This window comes from Rattus norvegicus, chromosome 13 (assembly GCF_036323735.1).
Source record: "Rattus norvegicus strain BN/NHsdMcwi chromosome 13, GRCr8, whole genome shotgun sequence".
In the NCBI taxonomy this organism is placed as follows: Eukaryota; Metazoa; Chordata; class Mammalia; order Rodentia; family Muridae; genus Rattus; species Rattus norvegicus.
The window spans coordinates 86252050-86275061 of NC_086031.1; the positions used below are offsets into that span (position 1 = coordinate 86252050).

At 42.8% G+C, this 23012-nt stretch overlaps 1 protein-coding gene and 1 pseudogene across 1 annotated transcript in view; one reads left to right on the forward strand and one right to left on the reverse strand.

Annotated features, from left to right (window-relative positions):
* The window catches only part of Ufc1 (ubiquitin-fold modifier conjugating enzyme 1), a 38735-nt gene that overhangs the window by 10271 nt on the left and 5452 nt on the right, over positions 1-23012 (reverse strand). Inside the window, exon 2 of the mRNA XM_039090960.2 lies at positions 12-207. The gene's annotated coding sequence lies outside the window, so the exon portion shown is untranslated. The remainder of the gene's footprint in view (positions 1-11; positions 208-23012) is intronic.
* Gng5-ps1 (G protein subunit gamma 5, pseudogene 1) lies at positions 6029-7086 on the forward strand (annotated as a pseudogene).

Here is a 23012-nt window from a genome sequence, read left to right on the forward strand (position 1 = left end):
GCACTACTTACTCAGATGCTGATTTCTGTACCCCAGAGATCTGGTTGCAGTCTGGACATCGGCCTTGTCATTATTATTGAAGCATCTCCCATCTCCATGTTGTGTGAAAATTGTTCTTTATCATCTCTGCTTGGTTAATCAAGAGCTGATCAGCCTGTAGCTGGGCAGGAGAGTTAAGTGGAACTTCCAATTCCAAGTGAGGGAGACCTGGGTGGAGAGAGTTACCATGAGGACACAGAGAGTGCAGAGACAGCCAGGACAAGACTAAGGGCAGGCAATGGCTGGGAAGTAGCCAGCATAGTTGGGTTAGAATAGATAATTATCTGCCCAGCTATAGTGTGCGAAGCTTATATATAAACATAAAGGTCTCTGGTTGTTATTCAGGAATAAGGAAGGCATAGAAAACCCACAAATACTGCCTTTACAAATGTGTTGCATATACATACCTGTAACTTGTAATTTTTTTCAAACCTTATTTTTAATGATGGTTCTTAAATGCTTTAACCTCCCTTGTAGCCCTCCACCCACCAGAGCTAGTGGAAAAGAAAAAAAGAGGGGGGAATAGATCTGTTTAGAAAGGTTCTTTGGAGCAACTCTTGTCTGTGTTGTCTGGAAATTGGCAGTTTAATTCATAGGTCAGCAGCAGCAGCAGCTTAATCCACTCATAAACACTTCAGGGATACACTGGCAGTCCAGTTCGGTAGAGTCAGGTTAGCAACAGTGGTGACGTGACCTCAGCCTTGGCTTAGCTTGAGTCTGTAGGAGGGATCAGCAAGAATACCAGGAGTTCTCAGTTGTGCCTCTCTCAGGCAAGCACAAGGAAGCAGCAAGAAACTGCAGCAACCACCAGAAACTTTTTGGTGTGTTTCTCTCTATAGAGTCTCAATAAATGAAAGTAAACTCTGCAATGTAAGGCAGACCAATACATTGGTGTTGTTAGTGAAGAAGCCTTCATCACACGTCCTTGCACATGCTTGCTTATCAGATTATCCTTTCTCCTGTGTCTGTTTCAGCAAAACGTTCCTTCACGAGACTGCCTTAGTCTTTCACCTCTGTCCACTTCAGGAAAACTCTCCTTCACGTGTTTGCCCCAGCCGACTTTCCACTTCACATACCATGCAGCCAGAACACTCATACACATTAAAAAATAACTTAAAAAATTAGCAAACTGTCTTTGAACATATTAGGACATAACCATTGATAGTTAAAAATCCAGGTCCAGGACTGCTGAGATGGCTCAGAGGGTAAACGTACTTGCCACCCAAGCCTGAGTTTGATTTCCAGAACCCAAAGAACTCCACAAAGTTGTTCTGCCTTTCACATACAATACTGTAGCATGCACATTGTTTGTACGCAAAAATAATGATGATGACAATAAAATCACTGGTCCATATGTGATTAAACTTTCAAAAAGCATGCCTCAATTCTAAAACGTATTTCCTAAAGCCACACTCCAAGAAACCAGGCAGGATTCTGCTTACAGCTTATAGGTTATCTCTAGGGACAAGCTTGTGCTGTAAGCAGAATCCTGCCTGGCTGTGGCTAGCTCATGTAAGATGTTCTGACCTGGGGGTTGAGGATTTAGCTCAGTGGTAGAGCGCTTGCCTAGCAGGTGCAAGGCCCTGGGTTCGGTCCCCAGCTCCAGAAAAAGAAAAAAGAAAAAAAAAAAAAAAAGAGAGAAAGATGTTCTGACCTGGGGCAGCAGTCTACAGACAAACAATCAAGACCATCAATCAGTACACAAGGTACAAAGATCCCTCGTAGCAGGACAAAGATTTCCATTGCTTTAGAGTGAAAACCAGAGTAAAGCAGGAAATGAACTAACAAATTTAGTCTTTCAGATGGTCCATTGTATACAAATTTAGTTTATTCTTGTTTTAAGGGTATTAAGAGCTAAATTATAGGGGTTGGGGATTTAGCTCAGTGGTAGAGCAAGGCCCTGGGTTCGGTCCCCAGCTCCGGAAAAAAAAGAAAAAAAAAAAAAAAAGAGAGCTAAATTATAAAAGGTTAAAGGGAGGCCTCAAGTTCACCTATCTTCAGAGGAAGCATTAATTTATAAGCAAATATTTATAGAATGCCTATTCTATTCTAGGTTTTGGAAATAATGTGGTGCAAAAGGGACTCATGGAAATTATTCTAACACAGCAAAGTGGCAGAGCAAATCCAGTTAAAAAATTCAGCCCCCCCCCCCAAAAAAAAAACAAGAAAGGAAGGAAGAAAGAAAGAAAGAAATCGACAGGGAGGCCATGGTTGTGCATACCTTTAATCCTAGAATTTGGGAGGCAGAGACAGATGGATATCTGAGTTTGAGGCCAGCCTGGTCTAAAGATGGAGTTTCAGGACATCCAGGGATACACAGAGAAATAGAGCCCTGAATAGTTCAGCTCACGAGTGGGAAATTTGTGGGACAGAGGAGAAATGACTGTTGTATCAGGGAAAGAAACATTGGATTAGGGATGGAGAGGATAATCAAAACAAACAAACAAACAAACAGGAAAAAAACAACAAAAACAAAAACAAAAAACAGACACATCACTCTGATCTTTTTTTTTTCTTTTTTTCAGATCTGGGGACCGAACCCAGGACCTTGTGCTTGCTAGGCAAGTGCTCTACCACTGAGCTAAATCCCCAACCCCTCACTCTGATCTTTAAGGCATTGATCTAAACCCTAGACACTAGGAGATTTGTAGTGTGATTTATCTTGTGCACCCGGCCCTTTAAAAAATCCCCAGTTGCTAGTCAACTGACCCTTTAATTTTTTTTTTTTTTTTTTGGTTCTTTTTTCGGAGCTGGGGACCGAACCCAGGGCCTTGCACTTCCTAAGCAAGCGCTCTACCACTGAGCTAAATCCCCAACCCCTGACCCTTTAATTTTTTAGCTGTTAGAATGGCTTGACCCAACGACCATCAGTGTTGGTTGCCTTTTGGATGTTTTGGAATAGGATAAGTCATAAAAAGGCCAGTTGAGGCTGAGAAAGAGGACTGAGCTAATAGAAGGAAACGAGTGGAAAGTTGGTGAAAGTATTATTAGGAAACATTTAAACCAGGAGAATTTGAGCTGATAGATCAGCTGGAATAGTTGTTATAGTTCAAATCTCTTAGTATTTGGGAAACTGGGAGAAGGGACTGTTTCAGCAGACTGTTGGTGAACTGAGGGAGAAACCATTTGTCTTAGTCAGGGTTCTCTAGAGTCACAGAACTTATGGGTAGTCTCTATATAATAAGAGAATTGGTTGATGACCAATTCCAACTCCCCAACAATGATCAGCAGTAGCTGTGAGTGGAAGTGCAAGGATCTAGCTCAGTCCCACAAAGCAGGCAGGCACAAAAGAGAGAGTCTTCCTTCTTCCAATGTCCTTATGTAAGTCTCCAGCAGAAGGTGTGTCCCAGATTCAAGGTGTCTATCACCATGCCTGGATCTGGGACTTGCTTTGTCCCAGATGACCTTGAACTCCGATCTCTTTGCATTAAGCTCCTTGGATTCATAGCCGCTTTGCCTCAAGATCTCCATACCAAGATCCAGGTCAGAAATTTGTATCTCCCAGTCTCAGCCAGGATCAAAGGTGGGCCTTCCAATTCTGGATTGTAGTTCATTCCAGATACAGTCAGGTTGACAACCAGGAATGGCCACTACACATTGGGAGAACCTTTTGAAGGGGCTGGGTTAGAAACTGGGAGGAGGGCTGGCAGGGAGTTAAGAGAACTGGATACTATTCTAAAACAGCTAGGCGCCATCTTACAAGTGGTGCTAAACACATTGCAAGGCAGAATGGGAGGTTTGATTTCAAGGACTGTAGAGCAAAAAGCAAGAAAAGGAGAGATGGATACTTTGTTCAAAAAGCTGACAGGGTGTTTGCTGAGGCTGTTTTTGGTACATGCCCTGTGGTTTTCAGCAGCAGGTTTTTTTCTCCTCCCTTTCTTCATTCTGGGCTATTTTGTTTATAAAAAGGTTGAAAGATTGTCTGAGCAAGTGGAAAAAAATATGGATGGAAATGGGAAAGCCCTTGGAATCCAAAAAAAAAAAAAAGGAGGGGGAGGGAATGGGAAAACAAAAGGGATCCTCGACCTCCTCTTTCTGAAAAAGTAAGAGTTGGCTGTGCAGCTAGAGAAACAGAGTAGAAGTAGACAAACTCGAAAAATGTCAAACACAAGAAAAGGGAAAACAAATAGGTCCATTCCCAGGAACAAGAGAGAGGGGGAATTTCCTGCAGGTAGAAAGAGGGGAAGGAACTGTATCAGATGGCAGTCAAGTCAGAGAAATGGAAAAACAAGAGGATGGGGAGATAGGGTTAAACCCACAGATCTTTTGAGTACAGGCAATCCTGTACTAATCACGAAATTACCAACAGCTTTTCTAGTAGTGATACAGTATATGCCTATATGGGGATAAGCCACAAAGTTATGATGAAATAGGGTTGCTTCCTGTAGACATGATGGATCAAGGTGTTTTAAAGGGGCAATGTTATCTTATAAGATGCACTCACCTTATGTGAAACAAGCTAAGTTTTTTTTTTTGTTGTTTTTTTTTTTTTTTATGTATATGAGGGCATCAGGTCCCATTACAGATGGTTGTGAGCCACCATGTGGTTGCTGGGAATTGAACTCAGGACCTCTGGAAGAACAGTCAGTGCTCTTAACCACTGAGCCACTTCTCCAGCTCCCACAAACTAAGTTTTGAATTATTCCCAGTAATGTGGTTTTCTTAGCCCACTTGTTGGGAGATGGTTTGTGCATTGTGTATTCAGATGCTGATTTCTGTGCTGCAGAGATCTGGTTGAAACATCTGTCTCAATACTGGGTAAAAACTGTTCTCCATCACCTCTGGTTGGCTAATAAAGAGCTGATTCAGCCAATGACTGGGCAGAAGAGAGAGGGAAGGTGGGACTTCCGATCCCAGTCAGGGATTCCAAAGAGATAAGGGGGAGAAAGAAAAGGAGATGTGGAGAGACCATGAGCAGTTCTTGAAGGGCGCGGCTGAGGAGAAACATGGAGCAGAGAGAGCCTGAGCAAGATGCAGATTATAGGTAAAGGACCACATGACTGGGAAGTAGCCAAGTCCGCAGAGTAGGGTTGGAGTAGATGAGTTATCTGCCCAATTATAGGGCTGCCACCGAAAAAGGGCCAGAGACAGCATAGAAATGAAAACACCCTGCAGTTATTTGGGAGCAAAGGACGAAGCAAACAGCCTAAATTACTTTTAAACTCACCAGCTCCAAATAATGACAATTTGCTATTTTGTTTGTGGGTTCTTCCAGGGTCCTCTCCTGTCTTCTTCTTCTTCTTCTTTTTTTTTTTGGTTCTTTTTTTTTGGAGCTGGGGACCGAACCCAGGGCCTTGCGCTTCCTAGGCAAGCGCTCTACCACTGAGCTAAATCCCCAACCCCCTCTCCTGTCTTCTAACAATAGGTTCTCTGGCTCAGCTCTGCTTCTCCTGGCTCAACTGTCATCATGTATCTTTCCTTCTACTCTGGCCCTACTCCCCTCTCTTCTGGACCCTACTTGTAATTTTAATTTTTTCAAACCTTATTTTTAGTGATGGTTCTTTAACTTTGAACTTTAACCTCCTTTGTAGCCTACCACCCAACAGAGGTAGTGGAAAAGAAAGGCTACTGGGTGGGAGGATTGGGGGGATGGGGACCTGTTTAGAAAGGTTCTTTGTCACAACTCTTGTCTGTGTTGTCTGGAAATTGGCAGTTCAGTTCACAGGTCAGCAGTAGTGGTAGTTCAGTCCACTCACAAACACTTCACAGATACGCCAGCAGTCCATTTCAGTAGAGTCGGATTAGCAGCAGCAGCAGCAGCAGCAGCAACATGACCTAGCAGAGACAGCCGGGCCTTAGCCTCGTCCTGGCTTGAGTTAGCAGGAGGAACCAGCAGGAACACCAGGGAAGTGAAGATCAGGAAAGATGAAAAGATCCATAAGTGTTTCACAGCTCTCTGTACCAGCAGGCCAAGCTCTGTCTCTGTCACTGTCTGTGAGTCCTATTTATACCCCCCAAATGTCACATGTCCTTGACGTGCCTTGTTTCAGCACATGCATCTAATCAGCCTGAGTCGTTGGAAGCAGGAAGAAACTGCAGCACACTACCAGAAGTTTTCGGTACATTTCTTTGAAGTCCCAACAAATGCAACTCATCTATGCAATGTAAGGCGAGCTAATACATGCCTGTCATTAGCAAATGCAACTCAACTATGCAATGTAAGGCGAGCTAATACATGCCTGTCATTAGCAAAGAATCCTCCATCACATGTCCTTTCACGTGCTTGCTTTAGCAGAACAACTCTCTCCTGTGTCTGCTCCCCTCATTTGTCTTCCTTAGCCTTTCACACCTGTGTACACTTTAATGAAACGTTCCTTCGTGTGTTTGCCCCAGCAAAACACCATCCAACTGACTTTCCAAAGAACCCTTAAAGTTTCCAATTGATTACTCCTGCCTATTCCCCAATTCTACTCCTCAGCTCTCAGCCTCTTGCTGGCTTTTTAAAAATCCTTTCCTGTTCCCAGAATTCCAAGAGGCAACTGACACTCAAGGGTATAGGGTTCTTTAAAGGGCTAGGGACATAAAATGAATCAATCAGTCCCACCCCCGCCTTCCCGAGATCTGCGGCCCCCTACTCGGACTGTCCCCAGCGCCATGTCGGGTTCTTCTAGCGTCGCAGCCACGAAGAAGGTGGTTCAGCAACTCCGGCTGGAGGCAGGGCTCAACCGCGTGAAGGCTTTCCAGGCAGCTGCAGACTTGAAACAGTTCTGTTTGCAGAATGCTCAACATGACTGGAGTGTCTTCAAGTACAAATCCCTTCAGACCCCAGAAAGTCTGCTCCTTTTTGTAGTCATATATCTTGAGGTTTCTCAAACCACTTTTCACGAATCAGTGAATATTCAAGAGAACTAAGTTCGAAGTCTGTACAAAAGCTTCTCTTTAACACGTGCCATATACACAATCTTCTACTTGTCAGTCCTTAACATCTACCTCTCTGGCTTTTCATCAATCTCTGTTTCACAAGGTTTAACTGTTTTATATACACTGGCTGTAGCATACAATAAAGCAGCATACAATAAATAAATAAATAAGTCACAGTACAAAGTAGCAAAGTCCAGCTACATCTGTCTTCCTCTCTCCCTGGATCCAGTAAGATTAATAGGGATTTTGTACAAAGTTCTTTGTGCTCAATACAGGAAGAAAGAGGTCAAAGGGACTTTGGCCCTCTGGAAGAATAGAAAACCTCTCAGAATAACAAAGCATTATCCATCTCTGAGTTGTTATTTTGTGACCCCCAACAGTAAATGAGGTTTTTTTTTTTGTTTTTGTTTTTCTTTTTCTTTTTTTCGGAGCTGGGGACCGAACCCAGGGCCTTGCGCTTGCTAGGCAAGTGCTCTACCACTGAGCTAAATCCCCAGCCCCAAATGAGGTCTTTTTGTTGTCTGTCTGAGATCCGTCTCCCACACTGACCGTCCTGGTTCTCACTGTAGAGACCAGGCTTGTCCCTGCCTCCAAGTACTGCGATGAAAGTGTATGGAATATGACTTTAAAAAATTTCTAAGAGAAATAGGATAAAGTTAGAATACAAAGTTTTACATATATATTCTTTTAAAGTCCATTCACTGTTTTTTGTTTGTTTGTTTGTTTGTTTGTTTGTTTTTCAGATAGAGTTTCTATGGGTAGCCTTGGCTGTCCTGGAACTTCGTGTAGGCCAGGCTATCCTCAAACTCACAAGGATCCATGTGTCTCTGTCTCTCGGGTGCTGGGTTTAAAGGCATGTGTCACCACTACTCAGCTAAAACTATTTACTTTTATAGCACTTACATTTTTGTTCAACCAGTGGACAAAAGAAGAGAAGACAGGTCTGTAGTGTGGTTTGTGTGCCCATCTCTGGAAAGGACCCTCAGTACCTAGCAACTGACTCTTTGGAATGCTTAGCCTTTAGAACTGCTTGACCCCATGACCTGCTCCCTCTTGTACTTGTAGGAACAGGAGAGGATATTTAAAAGCTAGCAGAGGCTGAGAGGATATTAGGATCTGGTAGAGACCAGGTGGCATAAGGGTAGGGTTAAGGAAGACAGTTGATGTAGGAAGAAGGAAGATTGTATAGGGTTAGAGAAGAGAGATTGAGAAAATAAAACAGTTGAAAGTGAATTAAGCTAGCAGTGGGAAGACAGTTAGTGAGCATGAAGCCATGAGAAGCCGAGCTGAGCCAGAGAAGGTCTTTTTAAAATACAGGAGGATAACCCACAAAGAACCCACACAAAGTGGTAAAAAGCAAAAATAAAGCAAACTACACAAGCACAAAAATCAATCTGTTTTCCTTGCTTAGTATGAGTTCTGATACATTCAAGAAAAACTATGTCCCACAAGACAGCTCAATGGGATGATGCTTGTCTTGAACGTGAGGTCAGAGCTGAAGATGCCTGTGAATGAATGTTTGCTTCAGCACAGTACTAGCATAGCCTACCTACAGATTAGTAATCCGAGTGAATTAGGAAAGAGTATGAACAGAACTCGTTTTGTTTTGTTTTTAAGATTTGTTTATTTTATGTATGAGTATACTCACTGTCGGATTGCATTACAGGTGGCTGTGAGCCACCGTGTGGTTGCTGGGAATTGAACTCAGGACCTCTGGAAGAGCAGTCAGTGCTCTTAACCGCTGAGCCATCTCTCCAGCCCAGACTGAACTCTTAAGAGATGTGGGGTATAAGAAATCAAGAGGAAGATTTACTTTAAAATGATTCCTAGAGTAAATTGAAAAATAAAAAAGAAGAGGCAGAGATTTTTCAGCGGGGAGACTTGAGGTTGTCATAAGTATTTAGTCTTTACTGCAAAGAGAGATAAAATAATAAAGGGTCAACAAGACTACTGAATTAAGTATCTTTCTTTGAGAAAGGGTTATTTTCAGGAATCGTTTTGTTTTGTTTTTTGTTTTTTTGAGTCAGGGTTTCCTCTGTGTAGCCCTGACTGTTCAGGAACTTTCTTTGTAGACCAGGCTGGCCTCCAACTCAGAGATCTGCCTGCCTCTGTCTCCCAAGTGCTGAGATTACCCAATTACCCCAGTTAATTTCCAGAAATCTCATATGCGATGTGAGTGATCTTTATGAACCACAAAGGAATCACATGTGAAATTCCTTAATAAAAATTTATTGACTTGGTCATTCAAATTTTCTGTTTTATTTTTTCTCTTTTTACTACTTTGTTTGTGGGTTCATCATGGGTTCCTCTCCTAACAATATCTTCTGTGGCTTAGGGCAGCTTCTCCAGATTAAACTGTTACCAACTGTCTTCTTTTTTTTTTTTTTTTCCGGAGCTGGGGACCGAACCCAGGGCCTTGCACTTGCTAGGTAAGCGCTCTACCACTGAGCTAAATCCCCAACCCCTACCAACTGTCTTCTAACCCTACTCCCTGATCCTCTTCTGTTTCCTGGAACCTCCTCATTCCCACTCTTCACTCCCTCTCTGCCAGCCTCTGCTGTCTTTTTATATCCTCTCCTGTTCCCAGAATTCTAAGAGGCAACAGGCATTGAAGGGCATAGTGTCCTTTAAAGGGCCAGACACATAAATCATACTGTATTTTATCCATTCATTTTGTATAAACCCTTTGAAGTGGCCATTTTGAATGCCAAGATTTTTGTGAGTATATCAGCTCCTGTGTCCACCAAACCTAGTCCATGTCATTCACTTGCAACTTTCATTTTCATCCTTAACTGTGTGCCAGAACATGTTTTCCAGTTCTTTCGAACCCTTCTGTTCTTTTTACTCAAGCAGTATAAAATGAATTATAAGTTCTTGCTATCCCACATAAAAGACACTCCTTTCTGGCATTTTCTTTACAATCTGAAAGCCTAGATTGGGCAGGTTTTGGAGCTATTCTAACTTACATCCCAGCCAAATGACCCTTGTTACCTGCAGTTTCTCTTGGCCAGCTGCTCATGGTCCATCTCTCTCATGACAGCCTCCTTTCCCCTTCTCATCTCTGCAGAGACCCCTCATTCAATCCTCAAGTCCTGTCTTTCTCCCCCACTGCCCAATTATAGGTTCTAACCTTTTATTAACCCATTAACTTTAAACTGGGGAGCAGCGTTTACACAGCATCATTTAGTGTATGTGAAGACCTCCTCCTCAGGGGCAACCAGATCTTGGAGTACAGAATTTAGCATATAAATAGGTAGCAGCAACAGACCAACCCCCAAAAGAGCAGCTTTGCCTTTGACCTGTTGGGGGATGGTTTTGTGCACTGTGAATTCAGATGCTGATTACTGTGCCCAGAGATCTGGACATCAGCGTTGTCAAGCATCTGTCTCAATGCTGTGTAAAAATTGTTTTCAGTCATCTCTGATTGGATAATAGACAGCCGATCAGCCAATAGCTGGGCAGGAGAGGAAGAGGCAGGACTTCTGATCCCAGTGAAAGGATCGCTGAGGGAGACCAGAGAAGGAGCTTCACGGTGAGCAGTCACCACAAGCGGGTCAGCACAGCAAGACTACGTTGGCAAGTGGGGACATGTGGCTGGGTGGACAGCCACAGATGGATTAGAATGATGACTGTTATTGCCCAGCTTTAGTGCAAGAAGACTTTTTAACAAATACAAGGTCCTGTGTCTTTATCTGGGAGCTAGAGCAGGCGTAGAAAATCCAGAATTAATTTTTTTTTCTTTTTTTTTCCGGGGCTGGGGACCAAACCCAGGACCTTGCGCTTCCTAGGTAAGCGCTCTACCACTGAGCCAAATCCCCAACCCCCAGAATTAATTTTATATTTGACACCCAATATGGGGCAAATTTCCCCACTCTCCCCACGCCCAGACCCCCAGTGTGGGGCTAGCCACAGCTACAGTAAAAGTCTATGCAGCAGTAGGAGAGATTTTGCTGGTAAACAGCAGCCCAGCCTAGGGTGTTGGGGGGCCTTGGATAATCAGGGGAACGCAGGCCAGTCTAAGGCCAGAGTTAGGTGCAAGGCTGGTCTCTTCCGTGTGAGTGAAAGGGCGGGTCACAGGAAGCGGAAGCTAGGCACACACAGAGAGAACACGCAGAAGAAATTGAGTCAAACTTCTGGTCAGGTTAAAAAAAAAAAGTTTGAATTTGTGATTAAATGATAAAGAAAGAAAGAGACTGGATATAAAACATCACAGGCTGATATAATTTGAAATTAATAAAACAAAAGTATACAGAGAGAGTTAAATAATATCAAAATGAATTCCCCAGGGGAAAGAATTTAGAGAAAATTAAATACGAAAGTATTAAGTTTAGAAAGTGGTAAGAGAAATAAATAAATGCACACAGAAAATAGAGTCTCCAAAGGAAGGAAAGAAAATTAAAGTCTCTAAAGAAAAAAAAGGTAAAATAAATAGAAGTTTTAAAAGATTCATAGATGCTAAAAAAAAAAACCCTGAACATAGTTATAGAAATACTGAATTTAAATATAAAACATAAAATGACGGAAGAAAGGAGACAGAGAGAAATAAAGTGTCCAAAGGGAAGAGAGAAATAAAAGCAAAGTCTCCAAAAATGGAGAGAGTTAGAGATTTAAAAAAAAAAAAAAAAACTTTCCATGGTAAAAATGAAGCACAAGAAGAGGGTACATAGCTGCCATATACAAATTTATATGTGCAATAATGATTGCAATTTTATAAGCCTCATTAAGATAGATCAAAATAAATCAGACTTGGAAAAAGAGAAGACTGAACTGGAGAGATGGCTTAGCAGTTAAGAGCACTGAGTGCTCTTCCAGAGGTCCTGAGTTCAATTCCCAGCAACCACATGGTGGCTCACAACCATCTGTAATAAGATCTGATGCCCTATTCTGGTATGTCTGAAACAGTTACAGTGTACTCACATAAAGTAAATAAATAAATCTTTAAAAAATAATTTAAAAAAAGAAAAGAAATTAGAGGATTCTTTTTTTTTTTTTTTTAGATTTATTTATTTATTATATATAAGTACACTGTAGCTGTCTTCAGATACACCAGAAGAGGGCATCAGATCTCTTTACAGATGGTTGTGAGCCACCATGTGGTTGCTGGGAATTGAACTCATGACCTCTGAAAGAGCAGTCGGGTGCTCTTAACCGCTGAGCCATCTCTCCAGCCCTAGAGGATTCTTTAAATCAGAATAAAGAATCTTTGAAAGAATCCAAATAGGAACCTATATGACAGCAAGAAAAGGTATTTCCAGGTGAGAAAAATCCTCAAAGGATTGAGGAATTAAAATGTTAACGGAGAGATACAATATACTGAGTTTAAAAAAAATGCAGGTTCTGCTTAATTGAAGTCACCTTAGTTCAATGTCATACAATAGCATATATGTTTCATTTTGTAGAGTTTGAAAATTTAAAATAAGTACCTGTGTTACTATATTATACAATTGATATTCAAGAGTTTTTGCCCTGAGTTCTGAAAAAGCTGGTTCGTATGTAGTCTCTGCCTGCTGAGAGGACTGGACTGCATCTGCTGATTTGTATTTGGTGTTTGCTATGGGACTGAAATGCTGCCTAAGAAGATAGAGCTCACTCCCAAAGAACTGAACAGGTCCACTTCCCCCATATCCTAATAACTTTTCTCTTCCACTGCAGCTGGTGGGTGGTGGGTAAGAGAGGTTGAACATTTAATAGGCTGAAGAAAATTTATGCCTATACTAATCCCTCTAGGGAACAGCTCTGAGAATGGCTAAGACATGAAAATGCCTCTAGCCAGGACTTCAGCGAAGCATAGCCAATAAATCTTGTTGGCTACAGATTCTCAGGACTTACCATGAGTAATAATTTATATTAGTTTGGTTATACAGTCCAAACTAACTTATAAAAAGAGACAGATGGGCTGGAGAGATGGTTCAGCGGTTAAGAGCACTGACTGCTCTTCCAGAGGTCCTGAGTTCAATTTCCAGCAACTACATGGTGGCTCACAACCATCTGTAATGGAATCCGATGCCTGGTGTGTCTGAAGACAGTGACAATGTATACATAAAATAAATAAATCTTAAAAAAAAAAAAGAGAGACAGATGCTTTATCTGCTCAAAGGGCAGAGAATCACCGTTAGCTAATCTGTGACACTGCATATGTCATACATGTGCTAATACAGCAATGTACATTACCTTTGAAATTTTATATGCATAATCTCAGTTATTCTTTTCAGAATTCAAGGCAAAAGCCCATCGGAATTCTGAATATGTATCAATAGTATGATGCATCAGCATGTGTACATGTTTTAAATTTTCAACTACAAAATTAAACACATGAACTTTTGTATGACATTGTCCATCAAATATAATATAAACTCTTTTTTTTAAAGATTTACTTATGTATTTTATGTACAGCATTCTGCCTGCATATGTGACTGCAGGCCAGAAGAGGGCACCAGAGCTCATTACAGATGGTTGTGAGCCACCATGTGGTTGCTGGGAATTGAACTCATGACCTCTGTCAGTGCTCTTAACCACTGAGCCATCTCTCCAGCCCTATAATATAAACTCTTAATTTAGCATATAAGCCTCCCTTCAGTAACTGAACCTTGACAACCTTAATATAATATCTAATCAAATAAGTAGGTTTATAGCTGACGCCTTGGTCTAGCATTTGAATAGACTGCCATTCTGTCCCCACCAGCGGGGACCCAGTTATTCAGGGTCCTGAAGGGGCGCTACCCTTGGGCCTAAATTGGGGGCAAGAGAAGGAGGAGACCAAGCAAAGTTCTGTTGTCAAGGTCTCGTTTATTGAGAGAAATGTACAGCATTTAAAGCTCTGAGGCAGGAATAGAAGCGGGAACTGAAGCTTAGGGTGGGGGAGTTTGGGAAGTGCCCAAGGATATAAGGTGAATCACTACACTGCAAGATATCCTCCTATAACAAAGAGGCAACAGTCTTCCGGGGACATGTTCTTTGAAAAGGTCGAACCCTTCTCAGGAATCTGCTCAGGGACATCCGGTGTTTTGCTCAGGCTGAAACATCCTGTCATTGCTCCCAGGGTCTTCCTGGGAGAGGCTTTAGTTCAACAATCTCATGTCTATATGGCAGTCATTTCAAGGTTGAACCTCTGTGGCCATGCAGCCCAGAGTCACGTAGCCACCTTGAGCTATGCAGTCACAAAGCGGCCAGGCCCAAATCCAATACGGCTCCCTACACCATTCTGCAGTCTTGTCACTAGATAGTGCCATAGGCTTTAGATTGAATCCTTCTGAGGACTCTGTATTTTGAATCAAAGGATTCTCCAATCACTTTTCTATCGCCTCCGCACTGCCATTAGGTCTTTAGTCTATTCCTCCTCCAAGTCTGCTATATCCTGATCTGTATTTTGATAATTGTAACAAAATTATACAGGGTCCAAGTACCCTCTTCTACATTGTCTTCCTTTTTTTAAAGATCTATTTATTTAATGTATGAGTACACTGTAGCTGTCTTCAGACACACCAGAATCGGATCTCATTACAGATGGTTGTGAGCCACCATGTGGTTGCTGGGATTTGAACTCAGGACCTCTGGAAGAGCAGTCGGTGCTCTTAACCGCTGAGCCATCTCTCCAGCCCTGTTTTCTGTTTTTCTTTTTTAACACGGAAAATATTTTTTTTAAATCTCTTTAACTATCTCCTTTACAGAGTCTTTATTATGCACGTTTCATAGAACATTTTAACTTTCTTCTTTCTTCTTCCTTCTTCCTTTGGGGATTCTATGTTCTCTTCCACTTCCAAACTTAATATTTATCTCTGTATGCAAGCTTATATAAACACTTACATTTGTTTTTCTTTTTTTCGGAGCTGGGGACTGAACCCAGGGCCTTGTGCTTGCTAGGTAAGCGCTCTACCACTGAGCTAAATCCCCAACCCCTAAATGCTTACATTTTGGGATTGCTAGTTACTGTTCCACACCAGGGGCTCCTCTGTGCTTCCGACTTCCGGATCTCAGCTTCCTGCACTCTGTCACTCAGCGGCAGTGGGCACTGGGCAGCCCCATCCTCTGATTCAGGGATGGCAGTTGGTAATAGCTTCTGCTGTCCCCACCAGCCTCGTACTCCACCTGGCTCCAGGGCTACGCTTGCCGCATTTAGCCTGCTGGTATTGGCTGGCAGCTCTGAGAAGTTTCTGGATCCACGGAAGGCATTCCTTGGGCAGGCATGTGCTCCACACTCACTGTGCCAGGCTGCCAGCCATGCCCTACCATGGGGTGGTCTCTTAAAGGAGCTGTGAGTACCCGGCCTTCGTGACAAATTGCGGTTGTTAGGGAAACATTTTCCTGCCTATCACCCTGGACTTTTTCTAATACCCGAATTGTTTGTTTAAGCTTGGATTCTGTGCCAAATGTTAGGTGGTAAATGTAATGGTGGGCTGTTGGGAGTTGGTTTTTTGCTTCTATGTATTCAAAAGTTAGATACTGGTCCCCAAGATCTGGTTGCCCCTGACAAGCAGATCCTTATATACACCAAGTGATGCTACTTAAAACTATTGGTTAAAATAGAGCGGCTACAGTCAATTACTGGGGAAAGTAGAAATAGGTGGTGTTTCATTTACTGGGCTGGGAGTTGAAGGTAGGAACCACATGGAGGAGAGTGAAGGAGGTAGAGGAAGAAGAGGGAGAAAGCAGGATGTCCCTATGAGATGTGATGGACAAGGAGCACGTGCCCTGGTGAAATGTTCCAGGCTCAAACAGCAAGTATTTGGGTAACTAAGCTGGGACGTAGACAGTCTAGTGACTAGAAATGCAGATTAGGGTCAATTCTCCAGTAATCATGCAAAGCTAAAGAAGTAATCATAGTCTGAGTCTCATTCATTTGGAAGCTAGACAGTGGTAGAAATAATTAATTTACAATGGGATTTTTTAAAAGGGGATTTATGTATTTATAAGCACACTGTAGTTGTATTCAGACACACCAGAAGAGGGCATCAGATCCCATTACAGACGGGTGTGAGTCACCATGTGGTTGCTAGGAATTGAACTCAGGACCACCAAAAGGGCAGTTAGTGCTCTTAACCGCTGAGCCATCTCTCCAGCCCTACAGTGGACTTTTTTTTTTTTTTTTTTTTTATGTCCATGCTTGCTCCCAAATAATGACACAGGGACTTTTTTATTTATTAATGAATGCCTAGGTCTTAAACTAGGCTTATTCCCAACTAACTCATAAATCAATTATCTCATTTATACTAATCTAAGTTCTTCCACTTAGATTCCACACTGTTACCTCTCCTCAGTGTCATTACAATCGACTTCCTCCTCACCTTGGTGGCAAATCTCACATATCTACGCCCTTTCCAGAGTTGCTTTCTCTGTTGGAAGTCTGACCTTACTATTCTGCCTTTTGCTATAGGCCATAGTGTAGGCATAATGTTATTGCGCATTATTAAAGATCATCCTTGTATTTTTCAAATGCTAATTTTTCTGCCTGCATATCTGGTTGTAATCCTTATTAAAGAAATCTTCTTTCTCATTGTTGTGTAGACATTACTCACAACTATTTTCTCATTGGTCAGTAAAGCTAGCTAATTACCCAATGACTGAGCAGGAGAGTGAATAAGGCTGGACTTCCTCCCCACCAGGTGAGGGGGAAGAAGAGAAAGGAAGTGGGGAATAGCCATGGAGAAAGTCCAGGAGAGATCATAGAAAAACACCTAGAGCAGAGAAAGCCATAAAATCCAGGTATCTCAGGGATTTTGGCTAGGAGGTAAACCAGACTACCATAGAAGATTAAAGTAGATTAATACTGCTCAGTTGTTGTGCTCATAAAGCTTGTTAAATAAATATAATAGTGCAGTCTCAATTATTTGGAGGCTAACTGGGTTTAGAGAAAAACTGCAAAACTTATTTTAAAAACCACTAAAACCATAGGCTTTTTATTTTAACCAATCAGAACGTGCTTTAGGCATGCAAGGAAGGACAGAGACATATCTTCACACAGTGTACAAAAACATCACTCTAACAGTACCCAACCAGATTATTGGCTACAAAAGGGCATTCCTATCTTAGCCTGTCTCAGAGCTGTTTTGTTGTTGTTCTTGGTTTTGTTCTTTATATCTGCAGCCAAGATTTTCAGGTCTTCCCTGGTCAAATTTAGTCTTTATTAACATTGAAGGAATCTACAGCATTTCATTTCATGTTGAAACAAAGACATAACTTCTCCCCAATGCAACACATTTCCTGACTTCCATTTTGAGATTATCACATATGTAGGCTGAGATTTCGAAAATCCAGGATTTCTTTTACCCCTGTGCTACCTGTTTGATTGACATTTAAAAATTTTAACCCTCCTGTTCTATGATCATTTCCTTTAAAGTGAAGTTAGATCTTTTTACAATTGCTTGACTTGTATGATTGTAAGATATATCTGTAACATGTTTTATGTCAAAATATCTAAAAAAATGTTTTATTTTATTTGATACACATGCTGGAGTGTCATCAGCTTCAATCTGCCAAGGCTTCTCCAAGATAGCTATTACCTCTAGTAAATGTGCAATTCTGGACTCATCCTTTTCACAATTTAAAAAAGGAATCCCTTGAAATCCTGAATCTGAATCAATTGTATGATGTATTATTACCACAAGGACATATGTTAAAACTTCAAACTCTACAAAATGAAACACATAAATTATTGTATGATATTGCTCTAAATTGGCATTAAATATAAATCTGTAGTATTAATTTAGAATATTGCATCTCTATGGGTTGCCATTCTGCAATCTCATCATAAGGTGGCAACATAGGCTTTAGATTGGATTCCTCTGACACTTTACTCTGATTCAAAGGAGTGTCTGATTTGTTCTATCACTTATAACCTAGTGGTCAATTTTTCAGTCCTCTCCTTATCTAAGTCTGCTTTAATACGATCTTTCTTAAAATATACAAAATTGCAATCATTATTGAAAAGATAATTGTTTGTATGATGATAATCAAAATAAAATTAAATGGAATTGAACTGAAGTGCTCGATCATGGTAGTTTCCATTTTTTAAAACAGAAAATCTTTTCTTTTTAATCTCTTTAACTCTCTCTTTCAGAGACTTCATCATTTTCAAACTTATACATCAACAGTTTAGAAGTTAGGAGCTTTTCAGTCCTGCTGTGGCTCTGTGAAAATGTCCCATCTGCCCTTTTGTGCATCTGTAGGATCCTCAGGCCAATGCACATAGACGGCGGTTGGCTCTGTTTGACTCGGCTTGGCCTAGCAGGCTACCCTTGCCAGTTTTCCTGGGCAAATTGGGAGCTAGTCCCACCTGCCCCAGCTCTGGGTCACAGTTCCTGTGCTACGGTTCACCAGCAGGCACAGGCCAGCTCTGGGGAGTTCCTTGCAGCCTGAGAGGCCATGCACTGAGGCCTGGTTCCCCACTTCTCACCTACTGCTCACAGGCCTCCACTAGCTCCATCTTAAAGAGAATTAGAGCCGCACCCTTTAGGAAACTGCATCCAGCTCTGGGAAATGCTTGTTCTCCACCTTCCTTCCATAGTTTCTCTCAGGCTCTAAGCTTTGTTTTCTAGGCCCACATTTGGTGTACCAGACTGTCTTGAACTACCAGTTTCCAATAATGACACAGCAATTATTTTTATTTATGAAAACGTTGGCCTTATAACTTAGGCTTGTTCCCAATTAGTTTGTACAACTTAACCCATTTATACTAACCCACTTTTGCCATGGGGTTCATTGCCTCTACTTCAGTCTGGCAACTGTTTATTCCTCCATGTCTGGCTGGCAAAACCTCCCACACCTGATTCGTTCCCATTTCCCCTTCTCTGCCCAGAAGTCCCAACTTTATTAAACCAATCAATGAGAAAGTGCTTTAGGCGGGAAAGGAAGGACAAGGATTATCTCAACAACCACTAGAAATGCTGTTGGTTTTGTGATCAAGGAATGCTAGTTCTCAAAAGGTGCAGTGCTTAACTCTGCTTCCTGAAATGAATGGGTGGTCTCCTCCTCCTCCTCTTCCTCCTCCTCTTCCTCCTCCCCCCCCCTCTCTCTGACTTGACTGCCCTTTGAAACAGTTCCTTCCCCTCTCTCTACCTGGGGGAAACTCTCTCTCTCTGGTTCAGTCACTGGGAATGAATCTATTTGTTCTGTTTTCCTCCCATTTTTTTTTTTTGAATACCAAGTTTCTTAAAAAAAAAAAAAACCCCAAACTTTCTTTTATTTATTTAATGTATGAGTGCTCTGCTGCATAAATATCTGCCTGCTAGTGAAAGACCTCCCCGAAGGGAGAAACTCACTCAGTCACTTGGGATATCGGCAACCCCCAATCACCAGCCAGAGGAGATTCTTGATGCAATCAGCAAGAGGCTTTATTCAGGAATCAGCCCACTGAGGCTCAACTCGTAACTCACAAAGAAGCAGAGGACAGGTGCCCCAAGCTGCATTGCACTAGCATTTTTAAGCATCAAAACTGCAGATGGGAAGGGGAGCGAGGGAATACACCTGATTGGCTCGTTTAAACTTAAGCAAATATCAGCTCACCACAACCAGGGTTCAAGGAACAGTCACTGCCCATCTGCCAGTTTCGGGCCCTATCTCTAAATTTCTGAGAATCGTTTATCAAGTACCAGATGTCCTTGGCCAACAGCCCTCTTCCTGGAAAGTTTCAGAGGTTTATGTTCCCATAGCTTCGTAAAACCTTAGGAGCTTTTGCTTTTATTCTTTCATTCCCCCATTTTCTTTTTGTTAAGTTCTAATCGTAGAACTTCTGCACCAGCTTTTAAGTTTATCTCAGGCTCTTCACGATTTTTGAGGGCTGGGTACTGTTGTCTGAGCATCAACAGCTGGACTGCACTGACTCGTTCTTGGACAAAAGTCACTAACCTATTGAGTATGCAGGGCCCGGAAGTGAGGATTAACAGTAGTATAACAAGGGGTCCCATGAGAGAGCTAATTAGAGTGGTAAACCAACAAACGGCCATACCAGCTTTCAAACCAGCCCTGTCTGGCCTCTCGGTCTCTTTGTCTGTCTTCTAGTCTTCTTAGTTTGGCCATCGAATTCTAACTACTCCAGAATGGTCTATGTAGAAGCAACATTCTTCTTTTAAGGCTGCACAGGTACCCCCATCCTTGAGGAACAGTAAATCTAACCCCCTGCGGTTCTGCAGCACAACTCCTGACAAGGAGGTTAACAATTCCTCTAACTTTGTGATGGACTGTTCTATTGCTCTGAAATCTTTGTCCATAGTGGCCTGCAGTTGAGGGGTTTGAACTAGGGCAGCTGTTCTGGTCCCTACCCCTGCTGCTACCCCTACGCCCAGAAGGATGGCCAATGTAATTGAGACAGGCTCCTTCTTATATCTCTTAACCCCTGGGTCAAACTCATCCTCAAAGGAAGGTGCATCATGGAAGATAATATGGGGTAGCAACCGGACTAAGATGCAGTAGTCTTTGGAGGTTTAAAGATTGAAGTGGAAACACAAGGGGTTAGGCCAGTACTACATGCCCACCACCCATCAGTAGAGGGGATCAGATAATAGTTGACACCAGCTTGTGGGCTAGGCAAAGTCTGATTACACAGATATTGGTGACTCTTAGGGAGAGCGCCAAGACAGGTCCCTTTCCCTGCGACCTTTATTAAGGTTAGTTTTCCTTTTGTCCCCATTGGCAGGAGGAAAGGGAGGTTGTGTTATTGAAGGCCCCTGAGAAGGCAATTCCTTCATAGTAAGGGGGTCCTGATGTCAGGCATAGCCAACAGGATTTGGTTAGGTTGGGGTTGGAGGTGTTTAAGACACTAAAGTTTCCCTGCACCAACTTGAGGAGCCGTTGCCCTGTCCCTGGGAACTTGGGAGTGGTCAGGGTAAAATTAGAGGTTGGGGTGACGGTTAGGCTTGGGGAAGGTCTGGGGGGAGGGGAGGGAAAAGCAGGCTGCTAGTCTGTCAGGACCATGTTTGGGCCCACAGGGGTACCTGGAAGAGGCTCTACCTTAAGTTTTATGGTGAAGGTTAAACCCTGGTCATAGCCTGTTTGATAAAATTGGAGGCCCCAAGTACGCCCTTTATGCCATGATTTAAACTGTCTTCCCATAGGCATAAAGCGAAAGGCTACTGGATTGCACTGCCCCATACTACAAGTAGCTAGCAATGAGGGGACATATCTTCCCCTTTGGGGGCAGGTGGTGGTTCCAGAGTGATTTTTGGAAACCGTTATTAAAACCCAGGAGGAAGAAGGCTTGCAATAGGTGGTTCCGGTCGTTTCACATCCCCAAGCTTTGCAATAGAAACTCTCAAGTCCCCCACATTGTCTAGCCTCTGGCCTTGCCCACCCATCCTGGGGCCAGACATAAAAGGGGGTCAATCTCATCTGACGCCTAGACCACGGTCTAGCACATCCTAGGGCTATTGTACGTTGGATATGGGTGGATTCCTCCAGAATGGGCAGGGACTCAGAACTGTGTTCAGGGATATCCCAGGTATCAAGCCCTGCTATAAGGGAGCAGAGATCTAGCACCAAATCAGGCCAGTACCAGGAGGAACATCTGTGGAGGTGGACAAAACTGTGTCCCCTGTCTGTGACAGTACCTGCCAAGTCAACCTTTGAGGGGCATGGGGGTTTGAGCTACTTATCAGTCTTAGGTCCATTAGTAGAAGCAGAAGCAGAAGGGCGATACATGCGAAGCTTGAGGGGGTTTTCTGTCTTTTCCACTCTCCATTCTGGTTCAGGAGGAGGCACTGGTTTGACGTGAGAAGCATGGATCCAAGTGGGGATGCCATCTACTTTTACTGCCGTTGGGGTCATGAGCAGCACCAAGTAGGGTTTTTCCCACTGTGGTTTGAGATTTGCAGCTCTGTGGCACCTCACGTAAACAGCGTCTCTGACCTGGAACTGGTGTGGCACCTGGAGGTCACCAGGCTTATAGGCTGTTTCCACATCTACCACTGAACGATCTTGGGAGCCTTTAATCTAACATATAGAGATTGTGAGAAATGAGTCTTGGGAGGGGATAGGTGGTGCATGGCAACAAGTGGAGGGTGGGCTCCAAACAATATTTCAAAGGGTGTCACCTTGAAAGGGCCCCGGGGTGTTGCATTCCCGAAACAAAGCATAAGGAAGGAGGGCTGTCCAGTCATTACTGCCAGTCTCTAAGGACAATTTAGTTATGACCTCTTTTAAGGTTCTATTCCTCCTTTCTACCTGTTCTGAGCTTTGGGGTCTATAGGCACAATGTAATTTCCAATCGAACCCTGGGATCTTGGCCAATCCCTGACTTATCTGGGCAACGAAGGCTGGGCTGTTATCTGACCCAATTGCCTTAGGCACTCCAAACCTTGGGAAAATGTCTTCTAGTATCTTCTTGGTCATACGTGAGCCATTTCTGTCTTGGTAGGGAATGCTTCAACCCATCCAGTAGGTACCTGTGGCCGTACTTTGTAGGTTTAATTTCAGTAAAGTCCACTTCCCAGTAGCTCCCTGGGCGATCTCCTCATAATCATTTGCCTGCTGGGAGCTTATTAGGCCGGGCATTTACCACCTAGCAAGGGACACATCCTTTTACTATGGCTTCTGCCAATTCCCCTAGTCCTATGCTGTAATAAGGTGATGAATGAACAGTTGTCTTCAGGTGTTTGGGACCTAGATGGGTCAGCTGATAGAGTTGCTTGAGGAAAGAGATAGCCTGTCACTCAGGGAGGATTTTTTTACTGTCGGCAGTCTCTCGGACCCCATAAGGGGACTCTAACTGGACCCTAGCTTGTCCATCTTCTGTAAATCTTCCTCTGAGTATTTAAAATTTTGGGGAGTTGGGGATTTAGCTCAGTGGTAGAGCGCTTGCCTAGCAAGCGCAAGGCCCTGGGTTCGGTCCCCAGCTCCGAAAAAAAGAAAAGAAAAAAAAATAAAATTTTTGATACAGTGATTAACTGGACAGTCCGGGAGGGTCATGGGCAATACTTTTAAGCCCTGGGAGGCCCTTTTCACTTCTAAGTCAGCCCTCCGGTTTCCCCGTGTCTCTCTTGAGTCCCCCTTCTGGTGACCTGGACAGCAGATGATAGCTATCTTTTCTGGGAGATGTATGGCTTCTAACAAGTTTAGGATCTCTTCTTTGTTTTTAATTTCTTTTCCAGCTGAGGTCAATAGTCCCCGCTGTCTGTAGATGGCCC